At 42.3% G+C, this 27,986-nt stretch overlaps 2 long non-coding RNA genes across 2 annotated transcripts in view; one reads left to right on the plus strand and one right to left on the minus strand.

The window, feature by feature from the left end:
- The window catches only part of LOC129042644 (uncharacterized), a 150,874-nt gene that overhangs the window by 41,416 nt on the left and 81,472 nt on the right, over positions 1-27,986 (plus strand). The window lies entirely within an intron of this gene.
- Positions 4,171-27,436, minus strand: LOC134740107 (uncharacterized). Its single transcript, XR_010127342.1, has 4 exons — positions 27,233-27,436; positions 8,535-8,656; positions 7,707-7,831; positions 4,171-4,601 (listed from the first exon to the last, which is right to left on the minus strand). It is a non-coding gene; the product is annotated as an uncharacterized LOC134740107 (long non-coding RNA).

A 27,986-nucleotide genomic window follows, 5' to 3' on the forward strand; every position in this document is an offset into this window, starting at 1 on the left:
TCCTGCCCCGGGGCTGTTGGTAGGCATGATGGGAAGCAGTGCAATTACGGATATTTTCTGGAGATAATCATCAACAGGGTTTGCTGATGGAATGGACCTGGAATACAAGAAGAAAAGGAATCAAGGATGGCTCTGAGGTTCGGGGCTTGAGCAACTTGGATGGGGGTGCTGCTGAGTCAGGTGGGAGGGGAGCAGGCTCAGGGGATGCGGACTCCATTTGAAGTGGCCGCGTTGGAGATGTCTGTGGACATCCACGTGAGACGCTGAGTGGCCAGCTGGACATGTGAATCTGGTGTCCAGGGGGAGGTTTGGGCTGCAGATACAGATTTCACCAGGACATATTTTTAGTGATGCACAGACTGACCAGGCTAGAAAGAAGCACAGGGTGTGCAGCCCCACTCTGGTAAGCATCTCTCTGCTTTTACTGAGGTGTCTCCACTGCATCCTTGATTTAATGGAATTCAACTGGACCATCATTGAGCATCTGTTGTATACGATGTACTCTGGAGGCGTAAAAACTATTGGGAGAAATGAGGAAGTAAATAAGTAATATTGATATAATTCTTCTATTAATAAGAATCAATTTATCTGAAAACAAAAAGTCTCTTAAGCATTTGAATAAAATAGAAAGCCTTTATTAACATATGAAGATAAATCCATACCCATAAATAAAAATCTGCACACTCATGGGTGCTGACCAGTGTATCCTAGCTCACCAGCACAGTGGGCTGTGTGTGGAGAAAGTGGGCATTCAGCTTTCACAGCAGGCAGAGGGAGCCTTGGAGGGGAGGGTGCTGGCTCAGGACCAGTGGCCAAGCCCGTGGTGGAGTCAGGCCGGCCTGCAGTTGGACACTCTTGACTGATTAAACATTAATAGGCAATTCTAACAAAAACGAGAGGATGGCAACTCCATAGGAAGGAGGGCCACATGTGGGGGTGAATTCCAAGTCAAACACTTTCCCCAAAGAATTTGTTGCTAAACTTTTAATTTTGAGATAACTGAAGATTCACATGTAGTGGTCAGATATAATATAGCATGATCTTCTGTGCCTTTTACCCAGTTTTCTCCATCATAACATCTTGCAAACATAGCACTATATTACAGTGTCTCAACCAGTGTATAAATGGATACACTCACCAGTGTCACTGGGGTTCCTCCAGTCTCAGTTCATTTGTGTGCATTTATTTTCCGTAACTGTATCACTGCTGTAGAGTAGGATGGCCACCTTGACAGTCGAGGCAGAACAGCTCCACACAAGGGTTCCTGTCTTCCTTGCTCCTGGAACCATTAATCTGCTCTCCATCTCTATAATTTTATCCTTTGAGACTGTTACATAAACAAAACCACACAGTATCTAACCTCACAAGGCATTTTTGCACTCAGTAAAATGCCCTTGAGACCCATTCATGTTGCTGTGTGTATCAGAGCCCGTTCCTTTCCACAGCTGAGCCGTGTTCCTGGTGTGGACACACTACTGTTTAACCAGTTATCGTCGAAGGATGGCTGCCTTGTCCCCCATTTTCGACCACTACAAATAAAGCTTCCATGAGCATTCATGTACAAGTTTCTTTGTGAACTTAAGTTTTCAAGAAATAAAAAAAGAAATGTTTTCAAATGCTTGAGCAAATAGCCAAGATCCCAGGGCACCATGGGAAAATGTGGAAGTGAGGATTTTTTTTTTTTTTGAGACGGAGTCTCTCTCTGTGGCCCAAGCTGGAGTGCGGTGGCGTGATCTCGGCTCACTGCAACCTCCGCCTCCTGGGTTCACGCCATTCTCCTTCCTCAGCCTCCCGAATAGCTGGGACTACAGGTGCCCGCCACCACACCCGGCTAATTTTTTGTTTTTGTATTTTTAGTAGAGATGGGGATTCACCGTGTTAGCCGGGATGGTCTTGATCTCCTGACCTCGTGATCCGCCTGCCTCGGCCTCCCAAAGTGCTGGGATTACAGGCATGAGCCACTGCACCTAGCTGGAAATGAAGATTTTAACCAGAAAATTGTATGAATAAAAGTTACTAGTTGGCAACCTCAACCATGAAACTAAACTTCAGCATGGCTCACTTGGAGCCTGTGACTTTGAGAGCACTGCCTCCTGCTTCCGCCTCCCTGCATGAACTGACTTAGTGAAGGACGCTATGGAATATTACCCGTTTGAATGCTGGAGAATGCCTGCCAAAGACCATTTAGCTTTTCCACCTTCAGTGTTCTTTCTAACTGCACCGAGCTGACACTGAGTCTTCAGTGTGCCTCTGCGAATAATACAATTATGCTACCAGCCGAGAAAATGGTTCCCATCTTTCTTTTGGCTTGGGCAGGATGACATGTGTTCATTGCATTTTTTTTTTTTGAGATGGAGTCTCGCTCTGTCACCAGACTGGAGTGCAGTAGTCCGATCTTGGCTCACTGCAACCTCTGCCTCCTGAGTTCAAGCTATTCTCCTACCTCAGTCTCCGAGTAGCTGGGACTACAGGGGCGCGCCACCACATCCAGCTAATTTTTGTATTTTTAGTAGAGACAGGGTTTCACCATGTTGGCCAGGATGGTCTCAATCTCTTGATCTCATGATCCGCTCGCCTTGGCCTCCCAAAGTGCTGGGATGACAGGCGTGAGCCACCACGCCCAGCCAATTTCAAAATTTTAGGTGGTTATTTTGAGAATTTAAAATGTGGGGGATGAGGACTTTGGATGCTGCTGTATCTGTAGTGATACTGAGAGTTGTGTTATTTTGTAGTCATACCTGACACAAGTCCTCCTCTCCTTTCTGAACGTGGCATGCAGGGGAGAGGATCGGCACTGGTCCTCAACCTGGGTACAGCTGGAGTATGTGGCTGACACCAGTGTGAGTGCTGTCCTTGGGGGAGACTGCATTTCCCAAGTAGTGCTTCAAAAGAAGTTCCTGTAATAATAGTGGAGGACATTTCACTTTGATTTTTTGGGCATCGTGTGTCAAATGTCCTCCATGCCCTCAGGCAAATTGGAAGTCGAGGTTGGTCAAATTTAGGGGTGTCTAAGACAGGCATCTCCATGGGATGCCTTACATTGATAGCAGTGACATCATTGTTTAAATGATCATCTCTGAATAATCAAACATAACATGTTATGTGTGGATTTGTCTGCGATCGCTGAAACTGTTCTGGATTTGGAAGAACTGGACAGAGATGCCTTGAGTGACGGTCAGTATTTGAGTGTGAGGGCCATATTTTATCACCTGAATGAAGTAGGGTGCCATTTCCAGAGGAGGTGTGGTGGAAGTGGTGCTTCTTGGCTGGGTGCCGGCTTATCTATTCAGCCTGACACAGTTCCACATGTGCCTTTGACCAGCGCCACCCCTGGCCTGCCCTGAAATGCCGTAGTCTCTCTTCTTGGTGTGTTTCTAGACCTTGATGATCTTCCTGCCTGGTTTTCCTCTGAATACTGCATGGCCATATATTATCTTCCCTTGAAGGTCCAGATTCAAACTTTTAGGAATTCATTCACCAAGTATTTACAACATGCCACAGATTTTGTTAGTGTTGGGGATACAAAAGGTATAGTTCCAAGTGCCTTCAGATGCCTTCAAGACAGACACAGGACACAATCTGCACACGAAGTCCTGGTGTGGTGGCCGTGGTTGAGAGGTGTGACCGGAGTGCTGATGAGGGACCCCAAGCCACCTGGGGCCAGAAGGGTCCTTTCCTCTGAGATCTGCTGGGCCACTATCTCTTAGCTGGGTTAGCGGGTCTCCTCGATAAGCATCCACGTGGCCCATGGCACACTGAGAGCTTCTCTCCCTGTCAGGCACCTAGGCATTCCCTGTGTGTCTGTCTCAGGTCTTTCAACTGGCATTGCATTTGATTTCTTTTCAGCCTTTGGTTAGTATTCTCACTACACTAGGAAAACGTGTGAGGTGACCTCCACAAAAATACACAGGACCATTAAAAATAACATCAGGGGGAAGGACCAGCCAGAGGAAGAGTGGGAGATGATGCCAGCAAGAGTCTGTCTGCAGGTGCACCTGTCTGCAGGTTGCCCTTGGCTCCGGTGGCCAGCCTGCTCTATCTTTGCATGATCGCCTGCAAATTGAGTAGCTTAATATTTTTTTATTTTTATTTTTAAAATGGTATCTCTCTGTCACTCAGGCTGCAGTGCAGTGGTACAATCACAGCTTACTGCAGCGTCGACTTCCCGGGCTTAAGGGATGCTCCCCTCTCAGCCTCCCAAGTAGCTGGGACCACAGGCACATGCCATCACGCTTGGCCATGTGGCTTACTTTAGTGTTAGTTGGTGTGCTACTAAAGAATTTAAAAAGTTATCATTGAAAATGTAATATAGGCTGATAAAAGCTTTAAAATGCTAGATCTTCCATTGTTTGTAGAAAATTTGGAACTCCGTGTCGGGAATTCTAGAGTGACTGCGGCCGCCAGCCCTCATTAGACCCTGAAATGAAGGAACTCAGTCCTGTGGTTTGTTTTTAACTTCCTTTCTGTTTCTTTGTCCCTCTCTTTCTGAGCCTGGCTTGTTGTTGTTGTTGTTGTTGTTAATCTGTATTTAATCCAAGCTCCAATACTTTTCCCTGTGCAAGTCTTCAGGACATTCCTTGCTCTTGAGTCCAAGTATTTGCCTGTGAAAAACAGCGAAAATGATATGTACCTTATGTTGATGTCACTGGGTAAATTAAATGATGGCTAACTATATAAAATGTCCAGTGAGGTGCCTGGAAGAAAACGTGTTCTCAGCAGCTCTTAGGAGTCCAGGTTTCAGTCCTGATCTGCTGACTTCCATTGGAGTCCTGCTGGCACTCTGGGCGGTTAGAGGACAGGAGAGCCATGCAGTGCACGGGGAGGAAGGCAGCAGTGCCAGCTCACATCTGGCAGGCGGCAGTGGCCCTGGTGTTGGGAAGCCCATATCTCCTGGCTGCTGTAGTGTGCTGTGACCCGCTTCACCCGCACCCATCTACAGACCTGCCCTCGGGGTCCCTCAGTAAGAACCAACTGGGATTCAACGTTAGCTGACATGGAAGAGTGATCTCTACATCGTAGATGAGTAAAAGGCAAAAGTCTTGTATTTAATGATATCAAAGCATGGTAAATTATTCAAAAAATTTTACATGGAGCAGTTGTTTTGAATGAGGTCCACTTAATGCTACTCAATAATGTCTTAATTTGTATATGATTTCACCATTAAGTCTATCATGGTGCAACCATTAATAGCAAGCATTGGTTAAATACTTGCATGATTTGTAAGGGGATTCCATAAAATATATATAGTCATTAAAATTGTTTTGAGTAGGTAGCACAGTCATAGAGTTCCAAATTCAAAATGTACAAAAGTTTAAATAATGTATTCTTCCACTCGTCTTGACACAAATTCCCTTCCTATGAAACAGGCAGTTCTATAATTTTTTAAATATTTTTCAGAAATAGGTTACATCTCTACAAAGTAAGTCAATTCATGTTTGTATTCTTCCTTCTTTATATAAGTGGTAAAAATACTGTACACGCTTTTCTGCCCTTGTAACAGCAATATATTTTCAAGTGCATTCCATATTTGCACACAAACATTCCTTGCATCCTTTCTACAGCTGCATTATATTCTATTGTATGATATGCTGTATTATTTAAAAGTCCTTTAATGATGTATATTTATGGCTGTCTCCAACATTTTGATCTTACTAATAATATTATAATAACAAGCATGTGTATGTGTCATCTCACATGTATTAGAGTATTTCTGTGTGATAATTCCTAGAAATAAAATTGCCAGATCAAAAAATACATGCATTAGTTATTTGCATGTATTTTGCCAAACTGCTTTTATAGAGGTATGATCAGTTAGCAGCCTCACCAGCAGCACAGAAGCAATGTAGATACGACATCCCCACAATCTCTCACTGACACACCATGTTACCCAATTTTTTTTCCTCAAAGTTCCTTGTTCTGACCATTATTCAAATTTTTATCTCTATGAGAGAGGTGAAAAACAATTTAATATAATTTTATTTGACATCACCTTATTAGAAGAGAGGTCAAGCCTTCTTTCCAAATGTTTGAAGGGCATTTGTATATTCTTTCTTTTCCCCGCATATTTTCCTACTCTGTTTTGACCTGTTGGTTGTTGGTTTATAAGAGTATTGTATTTATTGGAAAAACTAGCATTTTTCTGTGTGTGAAATGCAATTATGTTACCTAGCTTGTCTTTTTTTTTTTTTCGAGACAGAGTCTCACTCTTGTCGCCCAGGCTAGAGGGCAATGGCGCGATCTCAGCTCACTGCAACCTCTGCCTCCCGGGTTCAAGCGATTCTCCTGCCTCAGCCTCCTGAGTAGCTGGGACTACAGGCATGCACCACCACACCCAGCTAATTTTTGTATTTTTAGTAGAAACTGGGTTTCACCATGTTGGCCAGGCTGGTCTCGAACTCCTGACCTCAGGTGACCCACCCACCTCAGCCTCCCAAAGAGCTGGGATTACAGGGGTGAGCCACCGCACCTGGCCGCTAGTCTTCTTTTTTAAGTACTCACTTAGAGTGGTTCTTTTTTGTACAGAACTTTTTATAATTAAAATTGCTACAAAGTTATTAATTTTTTCTTTTATATCTCCTGGGTTATATGAAGTAATTTTAAAAGGCCTCTTTCATTGGAAGACTATTAAAAGTGAATTATTACATACTTTTCAAGAAATGTATTGATATATATTCACATGGATTATGTATAAATAGGTATGTATAATTCACATGAAATATATATACAAATATACGTTCTGTGTGAATTTTATTCTGATTGTCAGGTGTGATATTTTCAATGAATCTATATAATACTGTTTATACTGTTTTAAAAATTGTGTTACAATACGTACAACATGAAATTAACCATTTTAACCATTTTAAAGTGTACAATTCAGTGGCATTGATGGTGGTACACACTAGCCACGTGCACAACCATCACCACTATCTGGTTCAAGACCTTTTTCATTGTCCCACAAAGAAAACCCATAAATTAGGCAGTCTCTTCCCATTGCCGCTTCTCTCCAGCCCTAGGCAACTACGTATCTGCTTTCTATCTCTATAGATTTTCTTTTTCTGGGCATTTCATATAAATGGAATCACACAATAATATGGTTCTGGCTTCTTCGGTCAGCATGATGTTTTCAAATTTCATCCATGTTGTAGAATGTATCAGTACTTTACTTCCTTTTTGTATGACTGATTAATATCCCATCTTCTGGTTATGCTACATTTTTTAAATCCTCTCATCAGTGGATGGACATGTGGGTTGTTTCCACCTGTTGTGGATAGGGCTGCTATGAACATTGGTGCACAAATTCTGGCTGGAACACCTCTTGTCAGTTCTCCTGGCTGTGCACCTAGATGTAGAATTGTGAGATCATATGGTAATTTCATGTCTACTTGTTGAGGAACTGCTAAAATGGCATAGAAGGAACTTTTCAGAGCCACTGTTCCCCCGAGATGTCCCGGGCTGGTTTTTCCTCCCAGGCTTTGGGCGCGTCTGTTTTCCGCTCCAGCTGTTACTCTTTGCTCCCGGCAGCAGCGGCTTGCTCACTCACTTTTGCTGTTCTGGGAAGCCCTGTCCTCTTAGCCACCCACCCTGAGCACTCCGAGTTAGGCAAAGCAAGGACAAGCCCTGTGACCCGGGAAATCCCCGTCGGGTCAAAACAGACACAATTCCCTGAGATCCCGGTCTGGTTTGCTTCCTCGGAGCCCAGTACTCACCCCAGGCATGGGAGCAGCCACCTCGCCAAGGAGGGCAGTTGAGGGTGCAGTGAGGGTCTTGGTCACCTCTGTCCTAGCTGGGCTTTCACTTGGTTGCTGTAAACCATTGGCTATCTCCCAGCGGTCTGAAAGGTTGATTTGACTTTTTTTGTAAATTTTTAAAATTTATTTCAATTTTTTTATTTATATTTATTTATTTATTTATTTATTTTTTGATACAGAGTCTCGCTCTGTCGCCCAGGCTGGGGTACAATGGTGCGATCTCGGCTCACTGCAACCTCCGCCTCCTGGGTTCAAGCGATTCTCCTGCCTCAGCCTCCCAGTAGCTGGGGTTACAGGCACATGGCAGAGGTCTGGCTAATTTTTGTATTTTTAGTAGAGACAGGGTTTCACCATATTGGTCAGGCTGGTCTCCCACTCCTGACCTCAGAAGATCCACCCACCTTGGCCTCCCAAGGTGCTGGGATTACAGGTGTGAGCCACCGAGCCTGGCCTTTTTGTCATATTTTTTCAGTGTTTTTGGGAGGGACAGATCCCCAGAGTTCCCTACTCTTCTGTTTTTGCCGTACAAGTTTTAAAAAATTTGAATAACTTCTGTCCCGTAGTTGTAGACTAACAGCAAAGTAAAAATGTTGCCCTGGTTGACTGCTCAGCCGCATGCTCTGCCAGGCTGGCAGCTCAGCAAACCCTCACAGGTGCTCGATAATCACAACCCTCGGAACTTATGAATGAGCCCTTAGATCATCACAGGAGGTCAGTGAGATTTTTGGCCCCATCATCAGTTGGGGATTTAAGCTCAGAATGCAAATTACCTTTGAGACCTCCTACCTGAAGGGGGCTGCCAGCTGTGGGGTCCCGCTTGTGCCCGCCTCCTCCTTCTCTGTCTCCTATGTCATGTGAGGCTGGCATTCCCATGCATGATTCCAGGCTTGTTGTTCATCTACACAAAACTTTTAATACAATTTTGACAAAAAACATAGAAAAGGATGACTTGCCCTACTGAATACTGAAATGAACCGTGGACTAACTATGAACTTTCAAGCGATCCATTAGCGGCTGAGAAATAGAAAAATCAATGGCCCAACACAGACAGTGGAGAAACAGGCTGAGGAGCATGTCCAAGTTTGTATGGTCAGGAGTGTGCCTTTCAAGTCTGTGGGGAAATACGTGGGGAAAAGCAAGACAGGAGTGTATTTCATACCACAGGGCAGAAGGATTCCAGACTTATGTGGCAGAAATAAAGTTATCACAATGTGAGGTTACACGGGCCTGTGGGGCAAAAGGCTTTCTAAGTATGATTTCTAAGGGAGAAATCATAAAGGAAATGCATGAATAATAAAAAAGGATACATTTTCTATGGTAAAATAATATCACAGAAGGCAAATTGCAAACTGTGAAAATTGCATCGTATGTCAGATAAGGGTTTTATATGCAGACAGAGAAAAAATGTCTCATGGCCAGGTGCGGTGGCTTATGCCTATAATCCCAGCACTTTGAGAGGCTGAGGCAGGTGGCTCTCCTGAGGTCAGGAGATTGAGACCAGCTTGGCCAACATGGTGAAACCCAGTCTCTACTAAAAATACAAAAATTAGCTGGGCGTGGTGGTGCATGCCTGTAATCCCAGATACTCAGGAGGCTGAGGCAGGAGAATCACTTAAACCAGGGAGGTGGAAGTTGCAGTGAGCTGAGATCGCACCATTGCTGTCCAGCCTGGGAAACAGAGCAAGACTCTGTCTCAAAAAAAAAAAAAAAAACCCAAAAAAAAACAGAAAAGAAAAGAAAAAATATCTCACATATGGATAGGTGTAAATATTAAGTATGTGTAATCAAAATATATTTATTAAATATACATTTATATATAGAAAGGAAACGATAAATCTACCAACATAAAAATTAGTAAAAGACGGCCAAGAAATGTATAAAAGAGGAAAAACAAAGACCAGTAACTAATAATTGAAAATGTTCAATCTCATTAGTAATCAAAGAAATACAAAAAAATCTAGTGATGAGATGCCATTTCCCTTTACCAAATGACAAAAGTAAAAAGAACTGATGGCACCCAGTGCTTTTGGGAAGGTGGCACATTTCTATACCACTAGGGGTGTTATAAATTCACACAGCTTTTGTGAAGGATAATGTGATAGGATGCATCAAAAGCCTTAACATGTTCACCAACATTTTACCTGGCACTTACACTTACAGGAAAATATTCTAAAAATTGATTATTGATTTATGCAGACACTTTGTTGTGATGACACCAACTATAGTGCAGGCTAATTACAGCAGAGAAAACTTGAAGAAACTTAAAAGTTGAACATTTGAGTTTAATTGGATCAGTTATGAAATATACATACCATTAAAAATGATGCCATTAAAAATGATGTCATTTAAGTGTTTTTATTGAAACACATGTTCCCAACACATCATAAAAAGGGAAAAAGAAGTTTACAAAACACTCTATTCAGTAAGACCACAAGACTCTCCTTTTGTAAAATGTGTATTTATGTATACTAATAAACATATGATAATGTATTAAATCATACCATTTAGTATATGCATGGAAAGCTGCCTGAGAGAAAACTCCAAAGTACACTAAAATGGATTCTATCTGACTGGTTTGCTTATGGGTTGTGTTTATATTCTTTTTGCTTATTTGTTTCTGATTGTTTTATAATATGTATTTGTTGTGTAATAAATCTTGAACCAAGTGTTTATTTAAAAAAATAAAGTCCTTGAAAACTCTCCACTGTCTAATGAATTAGGTGAAAACTCCCAGGACTGTCACTGAAGGCTTTCCACAATGTGTTCCCAAAGTATGTTTCCAGTTTTATTGTCTACCATTTCCCTTATAATGAAATCGGATCATGTTACTTCCCTGATTAAAACCTTCAGTGGTTTCCCATCGCACTTGCAGTCCAATCAACCTCTGCCTGCTGTGTAGCCCCCTGGTCATCTGGTTTGCCTTCTGCTCCGCCTTATCTTAAGCAAATCTCCCTTCTACCTGCTTCCACTACTGTGCTGGCCTGTGCAGAACAGGAATCTTGCCTCACACAGAGCCCATCCAAATGCCGTATTCTCCACTTTTTATCTGCCTGGTGCCTGCTAATCCTTAAGGTAACTTTCTCAGTGATGTTTCCCTGATAGCCAACTCAAAATAACACTTCTTTGTGCACTTGAGCTTTCTCTTTCATAACAATCTGTTTTTATTTAGAGCAATTATTTAATAGAATCACTGTTACAGATATTTTTAGTTTGTTCACTTGAAACATACCTGTCTCTCCTGTTAAACTTTGCTCTGTGAGGGCAGGGACCTCCATCTGCTTTTCGAAACCACTAATATTAGACACTATTCTAATATTATTATTAATTAATTATTATTAATAATATGAGACAGTATTCTAAACTAGTGCTTAGAATAGTGTCTGATACTTAATAGACATTTACACATTTATGGACTTGGTGAATGAACACGCTCTGCTTCAGTCAAACATAATCATAGCATTTGAACACATATCATAATCATATACCTAAATGCTGTTATTATTCTCTCCATCTCTGCCTGTCAAGTTCTATCTATCCTCAAAAGTCCACTCTAATTCTATTTCTCCAGTTGAAGCTTTTTCTGATCTGTAAATGGTGGGAGGAAGGGTGGCAGATTATCACCAGAAAAGAAGAGAAGTGAGTTATTGCAAACATGCTAAGTCAGACATCTGCAGGAGTTATGATCCAGTGAAGGGCAGAGAGTCCCCAGCGTCTGGAGGAGAGGTTGGTGGAGGGTGGAGATGGGAGGGTCAATGGCAGAGTTTATTGCAGCCTGAGGGGTGGGTGGAGTGGGTAAAGGCGAGAAGGGAATGAGAAGACACAAGGAGCACCCAGGAAATTTAAATTATCTTGCCATGGCCATATAATGTCATTTCATTTAGTAGTTTAAGTTTTACTAAAAGTCATGATATTAAAAATACTTAATCATGGATTAAAAATATGTGAATTGAGGCTTCTGCTTCCAGGAAGATGCAGTGGACATAGTTTTCCCTGTTCCTTCATCTAAACATAACTAAAAACGCAGGACATTATACATGAGCCAATCATAAGGAGACTGTGAATGATGGAGAGAAGGCAAACCTACTACGGGTCTTGGGACAAGAGAGAAGACATAGTCATGAATTCCCTGGGTTTTCTTTTGGCCCCATATATCCTAGACTTGTAGCTGAAGAAGCCAGGAAACTGGAAACAGTAATAGACTGAGACCAAAAAGCCCCAAAAGAAGCATGCTGTCTCCAACCAAAGACAGGAAAAGGGCACCAAGGCAGAAAACTTCAAGACAACACTGCTTTATTGTAGCCAAATGCCGCTGAGCAAGCTGGGCCCAACCCCACTCATGCCAGCAAGGGCTGAGTAGGGAGCCTGAATTCTTGCACTTGGCAGGCTGTAATGAGGCACCTCCACATTCCTGCCTGGATGGGGTCAGAGCAGACCAAATAGGATTCCTGAGCTTTCACTCTTGCCAGCTGGTAATGAGTCCCTGCCACCCCGTGTCAGTGGGACAATGTGGGGAGCCTGGACTTTCACTCTCACCCAGCAGTAACGAGACTCCTCCCTCTGCCAGCTGGGGTGGTATCAGAAGAAGCCTGGAGGAGCATCAGGACTTTCACTGTGGCCCAAAGAGAATGAGGCCACCCCTACCCCACCGTGGTGCCAGTGGAGATCATAGGTAAAGTTGGAACTCGCACATCTGCCTGGCAGTGATGAGGAACAACCCCCCTGCCCTGCCCTCAGGTGCCAACAGAGATGCTGTGAAGAACAGGAACTTCTACTTCCACCTGGTAGTAATGAGGCTGCATCCTGCCCTCTTCCCCTGTGGGAGTGCTGACCAAAAAAAAAAAAAAAAAAAAAAAAAAAAATCAGCTAAATCAGAACACCCAGGCTCAAAACGCAAATATCCCCACTGAGACAGGAAATATCACTTGAACCTGAAAATTGCCCACCATTCAAAAACCAAGGAAGATCCTAAACTGAAGGACAAAAGACAATTAATAGATGCCAACACCTAAAGACAAAATTTCAGATTTGTCTGAAAAGAGTTTAAAGTAGCCATGACAAAAATGCTTCAATAAACAATTTGAACACACTTGAAAAAAGTGAAAAAAAAAAAAACCTCAGCAAATATATAGAGAAGAACCAAATGGAAATGTCAGAACTTAAAAATAAAAAAACTGAAGTGGATGGGCTCAATAGCAGAAGGAAGTGAGCGGTGAAAAGAATCAGTGAATTAATTGGAAGAAAAAATAAGAGAAATTAACCAATCTGAACAACAGAAAGAAAATAGAGTGAAAAAATGGACCCAGTCTGGTGCGGTGGCCCACGCCTGTAATCCCAGCACTTTGGGAGGCCAAGGCAGGTGGATCATGAGGTCAGGAGATCGAGACCATCCTGGCTAACACGGTGAAACCTCGTCTCTACTAAAAATACAAACAATTAGCCAGGTGTGGTGACACACACCTGTAGTCCCAGCTACTTGGGAGGCTGAGGCAAGAGAATCACTTGAACCTGGGAGGTGGAGGGTGCAGTGAGCTGAGATTGTGCCACTGCACTCCAGCCTGGGTGAGAGTGAGACTCTGTATCAAAAAAAAAAAAAAAAAAAAAAAAAAAAAAAAATGGACCCATGGTAATATAACAAAAGATCTAACATTCATGCTATCAGAGTTCAAAAGGAGAGGAGAAAGAGAGTGAAGCTGAAAAATGCACTTGAAGGAACAATTGCCAAAATCTCCTCAAATTTGGCAACATAAATAAATCTACTGATTCAAGAAGCTGAGATAACTTCAAATAGCAAACACCTGAGACACATCGTAATTAAACTTCTGAAAACTAAAGACAAAGAAAAAATATTAAAAATTAGAGGAAAACAACACCTCACCCATAGAAGAGAAGCAACTTTAGTGACGAAGAATTTCTCATCAGAAATCATGTAAACCATAAGGAAGTGGCAGAATATTTTTCAAGTTTTTAAAGGAAAGAACTGCCAACCCAGTGAAAATTTTCTTCAGGAATGAGGGAAAAACCAAAACATTTTCAAATGAAGGGAAACCAAGAGAATTTGACACCACCAAAACTACCTAAAGAATGGCTAAAATAAGTTCTCCAAACAGAATGGAAGCCATAAGAGAAGGAAACGCAGAATATCAGGAGAAAAGAAAGAACATAGTAAGCCAAAATATAGATACATAGAATAGGTTTTCTTTATTGCTTTGAGTTTTCCAAATTATGTTTGAAATCTGAAGAGGAAATATTTATGATAATTATTTTATAAGTCGGGGAAGGTAAAGAGACACAAAGGAAGGTAAGACTTCTGTAATTTACTTGAACAGGTAAAATGATGGCACCAATAACAGTGTGATAAATTTTGTGTATATAGTGTAGTACCTAGAGAAACCACTTTATTTATTTATGTATTTATTTTTTTGTGACAGAGTCTCACTCTGTCACCCAGGCTGGAATGCAGTGGCGCGATCTCAGCTCACTGCAAGCTCTGCCTCCTGGGCTCATGCCATCCTCCTGCTTCAGCCTCCAGAGTAGCTGGGACTACAGGCACTCACCACCACACCTAGCTAATTTTTTGTATTTTTAGTAGAGACGGGGTTTCACCGTGTTAGGAAGGATGGTCTTGATCTCCTGACCTTGTGATCCGCCCACCTCAGCCTCCCAAAGTGCTGGGATTACAGGCGTGAGCCACTGTGTCTGGCCGAGAAACCACTTTAAAAGTTTTACCAAAAGAAATAAATACCATGGATAAATAAAAATGGAATTATAAAAAGTGTTTAAATAAAAGTCAGAGGCAGGAAAAAGGAAACAGTAAGAAAAAGCAGAAAAAAGCTGAAAACAAAAAAATTAAATGGCAGACCTAAACCCTAACATATCAGTAATTAAATTAAATATAAATGGTCTAAATATTTGAAATAAAAAACAGAAATTGGAAGAGTGGATTAAAAAATATGGCCAACTATATGCTGTCTACAAGATACGCATTTCAAACATTACTATATAGGCGAATTGAAAGTAAAATAATGAAAAAAGATATGTCATGCAGATACTAATTATGGAAGACAGAAGTGGCTATATTAATATCAGATCAAGTATGTCTCAGAGCAAAGACAGAGAAGGAAATTATATAAAGATAAAAGAGGCCAATCTACCAAGAAGGCAAATACCAAAAATAGAGTTGAAAAATATGTGAAGCAAACAGATAAAGCTGAAAGGAAAAATAGATAAATCTTTAATTATAGTTGAAGCCTTCAATACCCATCTCTCAACATTTGATAGAACTAATAGAGGGAAAATCAATAAAGAAATAAAATAACAATACCACCAACCAACAAGATCTAATTGACATACGTAGGGCACTCCACCCAACAACAGCAGAATCCATATTCTTTGCAAGTGCCCAAAGATTATACAGCAACATAAACCATATCGTGGGCTGTAAAACAAACCTCAACAGGTACAGGAACTGAAGTGATACTGAGTGTTCCCCTGCCATGACTGGATACAACTAGAAATTAAAAACAAAAATACAACAGGAATATCTCCAAACACTAGGAAATTAAACAGCGTGTTCTAAATAGGTCAAAGAATTAGTCAAAAGTGAAGTGAAAAAGTACACTGACTTCAACAAAAATGAAAATACAACATATCAAAATTTTTAGGGCTCAGTTAAGGCAGTGCTGGAATGGAAATGTATAGCACTACATGCATACATTAGAAAAGAAGAAAATGTTAAATTGGTAACTTAAGATCTCATTCCCGCCAGGGCGGTGGCTCACGCCTGTAATCCCAGCACTATGGAAAGCTGAGGTGGGCGGATCACGAGGTCAGGAAATTGAGACTATCCTAGCTAACACGGAGAAACCCCGTCTCTACTAAAAATACAAAAAATTAGCCGGGCGTGGTGGCAGGCGCCTGCAGTCCCAGCTACTCAGGAGGCTGAGGCAGGAGAATGGCGTGAACCCGGGAGGCGGAGCTTGCAGCGAGCCGAGATCGCGCCACTGCACTGTAGCCGGGGCAACAGAGCGAGACTCCGTCTCAAAAAAAAAAAAAAAAAAAAAAAAAAGAAATATCTCATTCCAAGAACCTACAAAAAGAATAAGAGAAAGGAAAGCCAAAACCAACAGAAGAAAGAAATACTAAAGATAAAAGCAGAAATCACTTGAAATTGAAAACAGCAAAATAACAGAGAAAAATCAATGAAACAAAGAGCTGGTTCTTTGAAAAGATCAGTGCAACTTACGAACCAAGCACCACTGATGAAGAAAAAGGAAAGAAGACACAAGTTACCAACATCACAAATGTCATTGTCACAGATTAGCAGGGACATCATTTAGACTCTACAGACATCAAAAGGATAGTAAAGGAATACCATGAACAACTCTTCATACATAGATTTTGCAACTTAGATAAAATGGACCCATTCCTCAAAAAACAACAAACTGCCGACTCATCCAATATGAAATAATTTGAATTATCCTATCACTATTAAGCAAATTGAATTCATAATTGGATTCATGAAAAAAATCTCAGGCCTGGTGATTTCACTGGTTCAGTTGACCAAATGTTTAAAGAAGCATTAATATAAATTCTGTAGAATCTCTTCCAGAAAATAGAAGAGGAGGGAACACTTCTCAATTCATTTCATGAAATTAGTATTACCTTTATACTAAAACCAGAAAAAGAGAGCAAAAAAAGAAAAAAACCTACAAACCATTGTCCCTCATGCATACAGAGGGATAAAGGAATACAAAATTCTTTAACAAAATCATTAGCAAATAAGATGTAGCAATGTATCAGAAAAATTGTACACTGTCACTAAGAGGGTTTTATTTCAGGGATTTAAGACTGGTTCAATATTCAAAATCAATGTAATCTTCCTCAACAACAAAACAAATTTACAATAGCATACATATGATCATGAAAAACATTTGGAAGAATTCAACAGCCATTCGTAATAAAAACTCTCAGAAAAATAGGAATAAAGGGAAATTCTCTCACGTTGATCAAGAATGAGCCTGTGCAAAAGGCCCTCAGCTAACATTATATCTGAAGATGAAAGAAAGACTGAATGCTTTACATCAGAGGTAAAGACAAGGATGTTAGCTCTTAAATCTCTTACTCAGCCTTGTGCTGGAAGTTCTACCTGTGTAAGAGTCAAGAAAAAGAAGTAAAAGACACACAGGTTGAAATGGAAGTGAAATTGTCTTATTTGCTGGTTGTCTGTGTGTAAATGCTCAAGAACCTACAGTAAAACTCTTAGAATTAATAAGTTACTTTGGTAAGGTCATAGGCGATATGGTATGCTTAAAAATCAGTAGTATTTCTACATACTAGCAGAGCACATGTGGACAATAAAATTTTTAAAAATATTACTCACAATCAGTCAAAAATGAAAATTCAAGACTTGAATGATAAAAAGTACATATATTGATGAAAGAAACCAAAGAAGATCTTAATAGAGAGACTGAGTTCATGGATTGGACAATTCAATGTAATAAGAACATCAGTTCTCCTAAAAATGATACACAAGTTTAATGCAATTCCTATAAAAATCCCAGCAAGATGTTTTCTAGATAGCAACAGGATGAGTCTAAGATTTATATGGAAAGGCAAAGAAACTGGAATAGGTAAAACCGTTCTGAAAAAGAATAACGTAGGAGAAATCAGTCCACCTGCTTTCAAAACGCACCGCACAGCTAAGTAATCAAGACTGTGGGATATTGGTAGAAAGATGGGGATTTTGATCAAGGCAAAAGACTAGAGAACCCCAACATAGACCCACACAGATATGCCCAACTGATTTTTAACAAAGCAACAAAAACAATCCAAAGGAGGAAAGATAGCCTTTCCAACAAATACCGCTGGATTGATTGAGTATCTATAGGCCAAAAGATAATGTACTCTTTTGTACAAAAGATAATGTAAGATAACTGTCTTACACTTGTACAAAAATTTACTCAAAATATATCACAGACTTAGATGTAGACTCTAAAACTTTTAGGAAAAAAATTGGAGAAAACCTTTGTGATCTAGAGCTAAGCAAAGAGTTCTTAGATTTGACACCAAAGAAAGCATGACCCATAAACAGAAAAATTGGTAAACTGGACTTAAAAAGTTTTTTTCTTTGTGAAAGACCCTGTTAAAAGGGTGAAAAGACAAGTCACAGGCTGAAAGAAGATACCTGCAAGCCGTGTATCTAGCCAAGGGCCAATATCTGAAATTCATAACACCTATAAGCCTGAATAATGGAAAAATGAACAACTAAAACATAGACAAAAGAGACGAAAAGACAATTTACTGAAGAGGATATGTACAAATATGTGTGTCAAAAGACCACATAGAAAGACGTTCATCATTAGCTATTAGGGAAATGGTAGTTAAAACCACAGTTAGATACTGTTACACATTGATCAGAATAGCTAAAATAAAACATAGTGACAACACGAAATCGTGGCAAAAATTCAGAACACTTACACCTTGCCTGACAGAATGTAAAATTGTACAGCATGGTGGATTCTTAAGAAGCTAAACATGCAGGTGGCTTGCAACTCATAATGTACACTTCTGGACACAGATTCTAAGGAAATGAAGGCCTATATGCACACATGTATGGGAATGTTCATAGTGCTTTATTTGTAATAGTCACAAACTTGAAACAGTGCAGATGTCTTTCAAGGACTGAATGACTTAACAAACTGGGGCAAGTCCACACCATGTGACACAAGTCATAATTAAAAGGAACTAACTGTTCACACACACAACAATCTGGATGAATCTCCCAGGAATAATGATGCTGAGTGAAGAAAGGCAATCCCAAAAGTGAGACCTGTTTGACACTTGAAGTGACAAAATTATAGAAACAGAAACTAGATTAGTGGTTGGCTGGGATTAGGGAGATAGTGGGTGTGACAGGTAAATAGATGTGTGGCTGCATAATGTCAAAACGTGGTGTCCTAATATCAGAAATGTCTGTGTCTCAACTGTACCATGTCTGTATCATGCTGTGCTATTGTACTATAGTTCTGCAAGGTGTCACATTGGGATAATCTGCATAAAGGGAACCGGTATCTCTCTTCTGCGCTTCTTACAGTTGCATGTGAATCTACAAATTTCACAATAAAAATTTAGTCAGAAATGAATAGTATATAAACCTCTATAAACAGATTAGGAAATTGGGCAGAAATTTGGACACTGTCAATTTCTCCTCTGAAGCTGAAAGTAGATTGTATTGAAAACATATTAATAAAAGAAGCCAAGCGTTAGATTCATGAAGAGGTTCTTGGTCAATTTCAGACAAATCCGACTTCTTTTGGCAATCACAGGACCCTTCCTTCCCTTTCCTCACATAAGGGTTCTGCCATGGTCCCTTTACCTCTCTGTAGCAGGGTGAGGGATATGAAGATTCTATAGCCAAATATTTCATTTACCCCTCGCTTGTTGACCACACTTCTGGCAAATCAAGAAAGGTATAAAAATAAATTGACTTTGTGGAGTTTGCAAGTTAATTGGGGAAGTGTTAATAAAAGTAAGTGTGGAGGCTGGGTGCAGTGGCTCACACCTGTAATTCCAGCACTTTGGGAGGCTGAGGTGGGCGGATCACAAGGTCAGGAGTTCAAGACCAGCCTGGCCAACATGGTAAAACCCCATCTCTACTAAAAATATGAAAATTAGCCAAGCATGGTGGCAGGTGCCTGTAATACCAGCTACTCGGGAGGCTGAAGCAGGAGAATCACTTCAACCCGGGAGGCAGAGGTTGCAGTGAGCCAAGATTGCATCACTGCCCTCCAGCCTGGGCGACAGAGCAAGACTCCATCTTGGGGAAAGAAAAAAAAAAAAGGAAGTGTGGAAAGTTTGGGATCATCTCTTAAAGAACAAATATGAAAGTGACAGATACGGTGAAGCCTGGAGCATATAACAGCCTGCTTACTCTGAGTGGGTGTGTGTTCTCAGATCAAGAATAGTTGTTCATTGTTTTTCATTGTTGCTGGAGGGAGAGGGGTTTTCTTGTAACAATAACAACACCACCAGCCATCACTTACTGAAATAAGTCCTACTGTGTCCCACAACAACAGTAGCACATTTATCAAGAGATCATTCCTAAGTGCTTTACACTTATTAACTCCTTAATCTTCACAACCACCCCATGAAGTAAGGACTGTTATTTTTTTCATTTTACAGATAAGAAAACTGATTCATAGAGAGATTGAGTTAGTTGCTGAGAGTAACTAAGGTAGTAATTGGTCAAGGTGAGTTGAACCCAGGCAGTATTTTGGAGATTCTAGAAAAGTCTTCCATTCCTGTTGGATGTCTGTAGAACGTGTGACGCAATGTGAGTTTGGATTTGTCATTGAGGTGGGTTTTACATTGGCATTCGGTGTGTGGCTCCCGCAGGCAGCTCTGTGTGGATCCAGGATTAGCATCAGCTCTTTCTGCTGCAAGCACAGGGTTGCGTCTCAGCAGCTGTCCTGCAAGCGCACCTATTCAAATACACAGCCATACACAGAGCTCTTTGTCTGGAGAAAAGGATATAAAAGTCAAAGTAGTTTTCCTGCCAGCTATTTGGTTGATCAGGATGGAATATATTGTATTGTAGGACACAATTCAGATTTGTGAGTTATTTCCTCTCACCCTCCCCCGGCTGCTGAACACGCACTTTTTCTTCTGACTTTTAGGAAGTGTTTCCTGTGCAACCACATCTCACTTTTTGCAGCATCTCCCACAAGACCACCTGGCTCCTTCCCACATCATCCTCCACCCAGAGTGCAATTCCTAAGTCCCCTAGGGTGGCATTCTTTTCACATACATGATTCCAATCATAAATTTTTGCAGAGGTGTTCAGTGCAAATGGGACAGCTCCATTTCAGTGGGTGGGGACAAGCTGGGGCAGAGGAGTTTCCTGAACCCTTTGCCCTTTTTGGAAACTCAGTGAGATTCTTTTACTCGTCTGGATGACCCTGTGTGTCAATGGCACAGGTAGCATGTGCTATCAGATCTATTGGTGCCTGCGTCCAATATGCATGTATAAAACTAAAATCTTTACTTTCCCCATTGTTCTGTTTATGATGATGGGATCAGGCGTTGAGCCCTGGTGGCATTTAATGCACTATTGGGGAAATGTTAGTTGCAAGTGCATTGCATTCTTTGCTTGCTGTCTAACCTGAATTTCACATTTTTGTACAAAATCTTTTTTATTTACTTTTTTTGGTTTTTATTTTTATTTATTTTTTGCTTGTGTGACAGAGTTTCGCTCTTGTTGCCCAGGCTGGAGTGCAATGGCCTGATTTAGGCTCACTACAACCTCTGCCTCCCAGGCTCAAGCGATACTCCTGCCTCAGCCTCCCAAGTAGCTGGGATTATAGGCGCCAGCCACCACGCCCAGTTAATTTTGTGTTTTTAGTAGACACGGGGTTTCACCATGTTGGCCAAGTTGGTCTCAAACTCCTGATCTCGGGTGATCCACCCTCCTCGGCCTCCTTACATGCTGGGATTACAGGCGTGAATCACCGTGCCTGGCAAAGAAATCTTTAGGTTATTGACACACTTTATGTATCATCAATCTATAATATGTATTTATACATACTCTGTGTCTTTTCTTCTCTGTTTGGATAAGGTATGTTTATGCTGACCCGTATTAGCAATGGGACTAGTGATCCCACAGCTTGCAGAAGCTACTGGAGCATGGGCAATAGGACCAGTGCTGGCCACGGCTTCTCCTTGCACCAAGTCCTCTGAGTGGCAGTGCCGGCTGACTGTCCTTCATTTCTTCTTGCTGGTCTGGAGGGAGTTCTCAGGCTGCTGAGCAAATGCTGCTGCCACATGACCTTTCCTGATGCGCCTGTGAATTCCTTCCTTCTGCCGCTTCATTTTGGATACTCTCACGCTGATTTTTGCTCAGTGATGAATCGAATGGCCTGTCAGTGTTTTCCAGTAGAGATGAGCTATTTTCCACCCTGAGACATGGCTTCTGTAAACTAAATTTGCTTTAGTTTCAAAATCAAAAGCGAATGGGCCCACCTTTATGGTGGGAAGGTAGTGGGCACGGGAAGTCAAGGAGCTCCCTGGGAAGGCCTGGCGGCAGCTCCCATGTCACTCCTCAGACAGTTTCTCAAATGCTTATTTATCCTAGGCTGTCATGGATATGTCAGCAGGGATGGTTTGGACACAGCTCTAATGCTGAGAACATATAAATAAAAAAAAGGTCTTGGCCAGAGTTAGTTTCTGAAATTCCTCTCTCAATTATTGAGAACAGTTTTACTTTAACAAGCATTCCTTTCCCTCACAGTTCTGCTTCTCATTTGGCCCATCCTCTTGTGAAGTCATAATTTTGTGCTTATGATACGGCAGATAGTGACCAAGATGGAAACTATTATAATATCATGGGTGCCCAACATGCATGTTTATAGCAGCACAATTCACAATTGCAAAAATATGGACCCAACCTAAATGTCCATCAACCAATAAGTGGATAAAGAAAATGTGGTACATATATACCATGGAATACTACTCAGCCATAAAATGGAAAAAATAATGGCCTTTGCAGCAACCTGGATGGATTTGAAGACCATTATTTGAAGTGAAGTCACTCAGGAATGGAAAACCAAATATCGTATGTTCTCACTTATATGTTGGAGCTAAGCTATAAGGATGCAAAGGCATAAGGATGATATAATGGGCCAGGTGCGGTGGCTCACGCCTATAATCCTAGCACTTTGGATGGCTGAGGCTGGTGGATCACAAGGTCAGGAGTTCAAGACCAGCCTGTCCAACATGGTGAAACCCTGTCTCTACAAAAATACAAAAAGTATCTGGGTGTGGTGGCAGGCGCCTGTAATCCCAGCTACTTGGGAGGCTGAGGTGGGACAATTGCTTGAATCTGGGAGGTGGAGGCTGCAGTGAGCCGAGATTGAGCCATTGTCCTCCAGCCTGGGTGACAGAGCGAGACTCTGTCTCAAAAAAAGAAAAAAAAAGAATGATAGAATGGACTTTGAGGACTCAGGGGAAAGTGTGGGAGGTGGGTGAGGAATAAAAGAAAGACTACATATTGGTACAGTGTACACTTCTCAGGGTGATGGGTGCACCAAAATCTCAGAAACTACCACTAAAGAACTTATCCACGTAACCAAAATTCACCTGTACCCCCCAAACTATTGAAATTTGAAAACAAATCACAGATGCCCAGCACTAAGGATGGACAGACGTGCAGGACAGAAGTAGAGACCTGCTCCATCCTCAGCCACAGCCACTTGTCCTCTTCCCCACCCTGTCTTTTGTCCGGATCAGCTCAGGCAAACCAGTCTGCCTGCACTCCATCGTATTCTTACAATTTGCCAGTTGTGGCCTCAAAAGTTTGTACAACAATCTCTGGACCAGCTGTTAGCTGTTGTCTCCCAGGGCTCTGGGATTCCTCTGGGAATAAAATGAGGCCAGGCTTTCTGGGACACCTTTCAAGTGGGGAACTCTACAGCAGATGCACTCATGGGCGGCAGCTGGAGGAAGTCTGGCAGAGACGACGGTAAACGCCGCTGAGAACAGGAATGGAGCCTAACCATGTACTTGGAGGGCTCGGAAAGAAAAGAGGATTTGGAAGGAAAGAGGAGGGAGATTCTATATTTAAGATTAACCTTGGAGGGAAGCTCACACAGGAAGAAAACTATGGCCACCAAAATTCCAAGTTACTAAGCTTTTCAGGGGATGTCTTAGCCAACAAATTTAACCTTTTGAACAATGCTCTTTAAAAGAAAACAAAAGAGGAGATGTTCACAATGTAATAACAGGAACAATGAGATTTTTGCTTGCGTGTACTGTTCTTGAACTTGATCTTATCCCACATTGTTGTTCCCACCACAGTGGGTGACTGAAAACCAAACCAGGCTGCTGCTCTCCTGGCCCCGAGGGTTTACTGGTGCTGGTGTTGCCCAACTTTTTAACCCTCCTCTGTCGAAACCTGAAGTGGCTGGATGTCTCTTTTGTCATTTCAGAGGAGGGAGAACTTAAACCTCATGGGCATTTTCACTGAAACACAGAAAGCTCTGCTTTTCCACAGAGGCTGGGCTTTCTGAGCACATGCCCCACAGCTGTCTCAGATATCTGGAGCCTTCTCAGTTTTTCACAGAATTATCTAAGTTCCATAGCATATGAGCAGGGTTGGGAACCAGCCTTGGAAAACTTTTACTTCTTAGGTAAACGGAAATTAGCACGACTCGATGTGAATAGTCAGGGCTGAGCTAATGAAAACTGACCGACCTTCTAGGCCAGTGTGGCTCAGTGTTTGCAGGAAAGCTCTGCCTGAAACCGTCTGATGAGGGCGTATGGGAAAGGCAACACTGATTTTGCCCTCACATGGACTTGCATTAGAGAAAATAACAGCCCTGGCCTGAGAAGATAATTTTGAGGCATGAGAAAACTGAAACATTGTTTGGCAGATTTGTTTTCTGCATTTTCCTGTTAGTGTATTTTAGTTTAAGTAAAAGTTAGGGGTTAGGAATCTATCCTGTTGCCCGCGGGCTTACTTTAATCAAGCGAACACACACTGTCTCTGTCTTGATGGAGCCTGTGTTACATGTAATTGGGGGGGTAACCAACATAAAGAACTCTTGGGTTGAAGAATGAGGACTTTGAGCTTAGGACCACTGCAGTGTTGTAAACTGTAATCCTTATTTCTGTGCAAAAAATCACTCAGAAACTCTATAGAGAAGGTTGATGTTATAATAACTATTAGTGATAGGCATTCACCAGTAGATCACAGCCAGCATGGCTAACAAGACCCAGGTTTGCCATTTGAGAAGTGTTTGCTGGGAGGAGTTCCCCCAGGCAAGTGCTTGGTTCTGGAGTTGTCAGGGTCCATTTGCTGAGGGTCCATCGCTGTTGTGATCCATATGCTTAGTGTCTTCCTGAGAATCTGCACAGCCCAGAGTTTTTGAAGATTAACAAATGGATTTGATTTCCACTTTGCAAAAACATTCCCTCAGTCGAAAATCGTTTTTGCTTCCCCATTAAGTGCTATGTGGGAGAGATCATCAAGTCTCCTTCTGGGAGTTTGCAAAGGAGAATTGTTAACAGTTCAGCCAGAACAGAGTCAAGACCTGCATCCCTGAGGGTGGGCTGAATTTTCCTCTGTGAGGTGGCAGGTTTCGAATAATTCTAAATGCAGATGGCGTCATTTTCACTGGGTGTTATGTCTGCTGGTCATAAAGGATTCAAGGACAACAACTTCAAATAGGGAATCAATGCCATAACTGCCAGCCCGTCCTTCCCACAGGCATGCTAACAGGCAAGATGGCTGGCAATTGTGGAAAACAGTCTCAAATGGCAAAAATGCAGTTTTGAGGCTGTTCCAGATAATTGCTGCTGGAGAGTTTAAGCTTTTGGTAGAAACTGATTTCATGGGCAGATGCTACTGTGGAGCCAGAGGTAATTTAGGTCTGAAAATTGGCCCCGTTCTGAAAGTGGTTGTTGTGGATGATTTCAGATAAAGAATCCACTCTGCCAGATTGGACAAAGCCTATTGGAGTATCAGATCTGTTGCAGTCTCTCTTTACTATTGCTGAAGGAACGATTCAGCTAATTAGAACTATGCTTACATGAGATCAGTGTATCGAATCGCACTTTGTCTTTTGCCCCAAGATGTCTTTTTTTTCTATTCCGTTTGGTGGGCTTCTGGGACTGCAGAGCAAACCAGTGAGAACAAATGTTGTTTCTGTGTGCACAACTGTCCAGGCATCCCCTCCCGTGTGGAGGACCCGTGGTGGAGGGTGTCAGACGAAGTTTCTGGGATGATGCGCCAGAAGGGCCTCTTACCATGTTGACTCCTTCTTTGAGTCCAAGATTTTTGACTTAAGCATTAGTGTTTATCTTAACAGTAGTCTGATTTACAGTGGAGATTCTGAGGAATAGTCTAGCCTTGATAAGTCACTGAAAGATGAGACTCCGGGCTCTCTGATGGATGAAGGAGCAATGATAACGTTAGGCTGAGAGGCAGGAAGAAACCAGGGTTTGAGAACCTGCTTTGATAGGAAGAATTGCATCTGTGGAGAACGCCAAGTCGCCAGGCCTTGTTGGGCATACCTAGATTTCTTTTTACTCTAGCCTTTTGCAGGCTTGGGAAACACAGCCCTCTCCTCCTGTGCTCTCACACGGGAGCCCCCAGCCCATCCCACTTGCACATCACGACCAGCTCCAGGGTTGAGCCTCTCCCCTACAGCCACTGCTCCTGTTGGAGTTCAGCCTGCATGGCCTCTGGCTTCTCTGCGTCATGGCCTTTTATCTGTTCTCACCCCCTCTACTACCAGTCACTTTCAGCTACCCCAGTCCAGCAACTAGTTGCACTCATTGAGGACAGCAGAAATGATAGCGATAGCTAGTGCCCAGTGCTTGCTTCCTGCACGGCAGGCACCTTCTGAGCACTTTACACATGTTGATCAATTTATTTATCCTCCAATGCTAGTATTATCCCCATTTCATAGATGAATACACTGAGGGGTGAAGTCACATAGATAGCACTTGGTAAGTTGGGTCTCAGGTCCCAATGTCACACACTCCAGTGAACCAAGTTAGTTTTCAGCCATGGGTGGCCATCCCACATTCTCTAGGAACACCTGAGACAAGCCTACGTGTTTCCCTTTTCTCCTCAAATAGGCAGCACATCGGCCACAGGCAGCCTTGGACAAGAAACTGGAGTGTTGATCATCACATTGCTCCCTCCCACCCTCACCCAGGCCAGGAGCCGTGGCCGAGAAAGCCCTGGCCCGGATACTAGACCTCAGCTTCGTATCCTCCCCCACTCCCAAGGGAACAGAGATGGTGAATAGATTCATCTTGAGTTCCGCCCTGGAGGACTGGCTGGGCTGTGGAATGTGTGTGGAGGAAGACCTTGAGGTGAAGTCTGCCCTGCCCCCAGTAGGGGAGATATTTGCCAGCCCAGCCTAAGGGCAGTTTCTCTGATGTTTCATTTTCTGTGCTCTGTGAGAATCACTGAACACATGGCCAGCAGTCTTCTGGGCATTTCTTTTGCCTGTTGGAGAGACGCTGTTATTACGCTATTATTGGTCCACAATGTGCTGACTCAGTGGTTCCGGCGTAACCCTCCCCTCCACGCTGACTCGAGCATTGGCCTGGCGTAGGCAAATGGCTGAGCCCTTCTGGATGAACTCAGGGCATCTCTGAGGACTGTGGACCTGGCCCAGCCCTCCGCAGGGTGTAACCCTGCTCTAGAGTGAGCTTTCATTCACTGTGGAGCAGGTAAAGGGCCCATGGTCACGGGCACCATCTACTTATCTAACTTATCTAGAACTAGTTCAGTGTTCTAGAGAAGGGGAAATGGGCCAAGTTGATCGGTTCTTACACAGCAGAAGGCATCACTGCTTGTACTGAGGTTTCAAAACTGTTACTGCCTCATTGATTCTGCAGTTTGATGTCTACCTTCTCAGTTGGAAAATAATGGACTTTCATAACTCATAAATGGCTTTATGAAAACCATTTCTTACCGTGGTAGCAGATGAGATGAACAGCTGACCGAGAAGGCATGACTGGGCAGGTCCAGGGTCAGCACTCCAGCCTCACACACTGCAGACGGGGTTACGCAGCCGTGGTCTCTTGACCACGCTGCTCTTCCATAAAGACTCCACAAACGGCTGCAAAAGCCAAAGGCTGGCCACCTTCTATGCCGATGTTGTGACTCCAGAATGCTTGCAAAGGGGAATCCAGGCACAATCTTCAGCTATTGTGCATCCAAAACCGATTATGGAAATGATGCTGGTAAATCTCAATGACTTCCACATTGCCTGGCGCAGTTCCAGGACTGCACGGCTCCCCTCCCTCGTCTGTCAGACTGTTCCTTTCGTATCCCGTCTCTGTGGGGCTCTGACAGTACTAAAGTGCAGAGATATGAAATGTGGAATTGGCATTTCCCCCATAATTATCTCTCAATCAGACAGTATTTGAACAAGACTCCTCGGCCTCAGAGAGGGGGCTGCTGGAAGTCTCCGTGTAGACCAATCTTTTTGATTTTTTTTTTTGCCCATTGTTCTGCTGAACCTGTGCAATACCATGGCTTATATGTGCCCATTGTCCTTCCAGTTCTTTTCTTCCCTAAAACATGTTTTCAGGTTTCTCATCCTTTCAAGTAATTAGCATTTTAAATGTTTCTCACAGTTGGCAAATCTTAGTTTATATTCAAGGTGTGGAAGTTCTCATTCCAAACCATTTAATCTGGAAACAATTCTTCACATCTTCTAGGTA

The sequence above is a fragment of the Pongo pygmaeus genome, chromosome 7 (assembly GCF_028885625.2).
Source record: "Pongo pygmaeus isolate AG05252 chromosome 7, NHGRI_mPonPyg2-v2.0_pri, whole genome shotgun sequence".
Taxonomy (NCBI): Eukaryota; Metazoa; Chordata; class Mammalia; order Primates; family Hominidae; genus Pongo; species Pongo pygmaeus.